The sequence below is a fragment of the Moschus berezovskii genome, chromosome 2 (assembly GCF_049115385.1).
Source record: "Moschus berezovskii isolate FMDL1 chromosome 2, NW_MosBer_1.0, whole genome shotgun sequence".
Lineage (NCBI taxonomy): Eukaryota > Metazoa > Chordata > Mammalia > Artiodactyla > Moschidae > Moschus > Moschus berezovskii.
In genome coordinates, this window is record NC_142461.1 from 62,800,337 (window position 1) to 62,805,381 (window position 5,045).

The window sequence follows — 5,045 nt, forward strand, 5'->3', positions numbered from 1 at the left end:
TGCTATATGCATAATAATGGTATATCATATTGTTTATGAGCAAAGATTAAGAGTCCAGCTGTCTGCTTTTTACTACCTCTAACTGTTTGACCTTAGACAAGACGGTTTACCAATCTTCAGTTTTGTCACCTATGAAATGGGTAACAACATCTGCTGAGCTCATTGAGTTGTTACAGGGGATTAAACGGATGAGTTAAGTTAGATTTACTTAGTGTGATATCCAAACCTTGGTAAATGCTACATAGGTATCTGTTACTCTTACCTTTTATCAAGTGAATATTATGTCCAGACTCTGTGCTAAGAGCTTTAATATGTTGCCACACATAATGCTTACAACTTCTCTATGAAGTGTGCACTATTCTCCTAAAATTTCAGAGGGGGAATCTTCAGCTCCACAGAATTAAGCAACATCCCTAGGTGCTCAAGTATAAAAGGCAGAGCAAGATTCTGAACTCCAGGATACTTGACTCTTCTAGTTCATGTTTTCCTCCCGTGATGTGAGTGGTACACTTCCTGTTCCATGTCAAGTACTTTGAAAAATAAAGAGCAATATCAAACACAGCTCCAGCTGCCAAGGGTCTTAAAATCCCAGGAGTCGATCAGGGCTGCCAGCAAATGCTCAGTTTGCTGGATCACTGGAGATGAGGCAAGAGGAGCAGCAGCAAGGCACCTGACTCAGTTCAAAGTGCTGAATTTTGAACATTAAGGAAAGAAGCTACTTTGGATTTCCCTGAAGAGCAGTGAGCTGTCAGGTGCAGAGATTTCATCAGACAAACGGCTCAGGTTATCTCCCTGCAGGGATCTGATATTTGACCTTGGTTTGCTTTTATCCCAAAGTCGTAATGAGAGGCTGCAATGAGGACAGCCAAAGAAGTGTCTGAAGTGGAAGGTTGGTCCCACTGAATAAATTGCAGAGATTAAGGAGTGACCATGTTTGGAGAACTGAACTGAACTGAAAATAACTTTTCCTTTAATGATACTTCATTTCAAACAGGCTCTCTCTTCAACACTGACCTTCTTTATGACATTCAATCCCACATTTTCAACTGTTTATTTGATGGCCCCATAAGTATGAACAATAATATCTTCTGAAACTGAAATCCAAGTAAAATGGAGTCATTATCCAAGTTTACCTTCCTATCTGGACCTAATTATCACTGATATTGTCATTCACCTGGTACATGCTTAATACTTTAAAATCATTCTTGATCCTCTCCTTCAAGACAATCACTGGGTTATACCGAATTTTCCTCATTTCATCTTACTTTTTTAAAAAACTACAATTATCTCTCTAGTTCATATCCACATAAGTGCACACCCAAGGTTATGACTATTTTTTAATTTTTATTATTATTTCTTAATTGTAATTTTTTAACTTTATTTTTTATTTTTTTAATACCAAAAACATTTTGTATTGGGGAATAACCAATTAACAATGTTGTGATAGATTCAGGTGAACAGTGAAGGGACTCAGCCATACAGTTGCATGTGTCCATTCTCTCCTAAACCCGTCTCCCATCCAGGCTGGCACATGACACTGAGTAGAGTTCCAAGTGCTAAGCAATAGTTTTCTGTTGGTCACCCATTTTAAATATAGCAGTGTGTATATGACCTTACCAAAGTCCTTAACTATCCCTTCCCCCTGGCAGCCAAGAGTTCATTTTCTAAGTCTGTGAGTCTCTTTCTATTTTGTAAGTAAATTCATTTGTATCATTTCTTTTTATATTCTACATACAAAGGATGTCATATGATATTTATCTTTCTCTGTCTGATTTACTTCACTCAGTATGACACTCTCTAGGTCCATCCATGTTGCTGCAAATTGCCTTATTTCATTCTTTTTAATGACTGAGTAATATTCCATTGCATATATATATATATATATACATATACATATACTACATCTTCTTTATCCATTCCTAAACAACTTGGAATGGATTTGAGGCAAATTGTGCCTTAAGAAGATTTTCTTTAAGTGACTAAAACAACGTTTAAAAAGCAAATAACAATAAAAGAATGAGTACCTGGATAAAACACTCATTTTGCAATAATGCAGCTTTTAAGTACATATTATTGACCGGCCATAGTCCATGCAGAGTTACAAGTCCGCAGTTCAATAGCAACACGTTGACAGTTCCTAAAGAAAACTACTTTAGGCCTTGCAGATGCTGCCACCCCAGAGTCTCTTGCCCTGTCCAGCCATGGTCAACCCCACCTTCTTCTTTGACATCGCTGTCAACAGCGAGCCCTTGGGCCACGTCTCTTTCGAGCTGTTTGCAGACAAAGTTCCAAAGATAGCAGAAAACTTTCATACTCAGAACACTGGGGAGAAAGGATTTGGTTAAAAAGTTTCCTGCTTTCACAGAATAATTCCGGGATTTATGTGCCAGCGTAGTGACTCCACATGCCATAATGGTACTGTTGGCAAGTCCATCTATGCCAAGAAATTTTATGATGAGAATTTCATCCTGAAGCATACAGGTCCTGGCACCTTGTCCATGGTAAATTCTGGCCCCAATACAAATGGTTCCCAATTTTTCATCTGCACTGCCAAGACTGAGTGGTTGGATGGCAAGTATGTGTAGTCTTTGGCAAGGTGAAAGAGGGCATGAATACTGTAGAAGCCATGGAGTGTTTTGGATCCAGGAATGGCAAGACCAGAAAGAAGATCACCAGTTCTGACTGTGGAAAATCTAATAAATTTGACTTGTGCTTTACTTATCCACCAGACCATTCCTTCTGTAGCCCAGGAGAACACCCCTTTACCCCTATCTTCTTGAAATATCCTATAATCTTTGTGCTCTTGCTACAGTTCTTCGGGTTCCATATTTTCCTTACCCCCTCCAAGTTTAGCTGGATTGCAAAGTTAAATTTATGATTATGAAATAAAAACTAAACAACAACAATAACAACGAAAAAGAAAACTACTTTTTTTAAAAAAAGGCATAACCCAGATGTTCACTCGTTTGACTTACTCTAAGTTCAGATATGAAGAAGGCCTAAGGTATATCCAGAGTACTTTTTCATGAAACTCCCTCCTTTCACTTCAAATCACTCCTACCTAGAATGCAAAAACAAGTCATTTGATATACTCTTTAGTATTTCATGTTTTAGTGTATCTTTTAGTTAAAAAAGGGGAAAATAGTAGCATCATCAGATATATCATGTGGCTGTGGGACCCCATCATATACTGTGATCAGAAAGACCTTCACCTCGGTCAATTCATGAGAAAAAACATCAGACACCCCCAAGCTGGGAAAAATTCCACAGGATACTTGGCTAGCACACAGTAACATTGCCAAGGTCATGAAAAGCAAGTAAAAACTTAGAAACTGCCACAGATAGAAGAAACTCAGGAGATATAACACTCAAACACATCATGGTACCTGATCTTCATCCTGGAATAGCAAGAGGACATTGATGGAAAAACTGATGAAATGCAAATAAAGTCTAGAATTTAGTGAGCAGGGAGGAACTGATGTCGATTACTTAGTTGTTGACAAGTGTAACATGTAATCAAAGATGACAGGGAAAGCTAGCAGTCACACATAAACAATAGCATTTATTCTACATTCATGTGGGTGTCTCTGCCATATCTAGATATTTTATCTGCCAATGTCAGAAATTAAAATTTATTGAGCAATAAATTAGCATAAGATATCTTTTCCTAAACCAGCTAACCCTGAAGATGAGATTACATCCACAGATGCTAAGGTAAAATGAGTTCTCAGCACAGACATTATCTAATTAACAGCCAACACTGACATCTACTTAACACTCCTATGCGTTATCTCCATCGTTAAAGGCCAGCCCTCATTTACACAAATGTTCACATTCAGTTCAGATAATATTTATCTTGTCAAGCTATGAAAAATTGCTGAAATGTTATTTTGCATATCTTTGGGCATTTGAGCCTAAGAGAAAATATTCAAGCTCCTAGAACAGTCCATTTGCCAGACACCACTTTACCAGAAGGAAAGTAAAGTTAGCCAAATTATCTGTTTCTCTCAAGATTTTTTAAGCAAATAATTTCTTCTGTATCTTTCAATACTCCAATGTGTCACTCTGCAAGCTGCTAAAAAGCTAAAACCCCTAAACAAAAGAAATTTGGTTAGAGTGAGAAAAAAAAAATGTTGCTTTCAATATCAGAAGCCAGTAAACTACTTTCACATCAGAAGTTCAATTTAATCTGAAAGGAAAACAAATCCATCAATGTCCATTCAAGGAGCTCGCAGACCTAAGGGACACTCTGTTTCCTCCTAGTTGGATCTGTGTATTAGATGTTATTTGAGTTTTTCTGTCCCTGAAACACTCACTTTAAGATGTACCGTGTAGCTGGATTTTGTGTTCATTTTTTTTTAGTCTGCTCTTTTTTTTTAGTCTGTTCTTCTTTTTCAAATGCTCCTTAGATTTTTAACTGCAGGAAACATGTATTTAAAATGGGACAGTCACGAGCATCCAGGGACAAACCAGAGGGATGGTATGGGGAAGGAGGTGGGAGGGGGGTTCAAGATGGGGAACACATGTACACCCAGGGCGGATTCATGTCAATGTATGGCAAAATCAATACAATACTGTAAAGTAATTAGCCTCCAATTAAAATAAATAAATTAAAATAAAATGGGACAGTGATTGCTTATTTAATTCAGTAGCATTTAGTAACACTGGGGAATCAGGCCATCTCAAGTGGGCTATAACAAGATTGCTTCTGAATCAGTGGCCCTTCCCTTTCACTATGGGCCACTGGCACCTTGGCCATGAGGGTATCCCTCATCAATGCCCAGCCATCTTTAGGGGAAAATAGTCTGGGGAATACATTTCAGTGAAAAGTAATTTTAGTGATGTCTCACAAAAAGACCAACCTTAACAGCTAAACTTGAATGTAACTATTTCCATTAAAGATATAAGAGTACTTACAAACATAGCTTGGAAACTTCCATTTGATGAAGGAATCTAGGCAAATCCTCAGAGGAGCACTAAATGCTTAAGTTCAGTTCAGTTCAGTCACTCAGTCGTGTCCTACTCTCTGGGACCCCATGAATCAC

General features: G+C 37.9%; 1 pseudogene; it reads left to right on the forward strand.

Moving 5' to 3' along the window:
* Positions 1-2,201: 2,201 nt before the first annotated feature.
* On the forward strand, positions 2,202-2,878 carry LOC129538538 (peptidyl-prolyl cis-trans isomerase A pseudogene; annotated as a pseudogene).
* Positions 2,879-5,045: the final 2,167 nt, after the last annotated feature.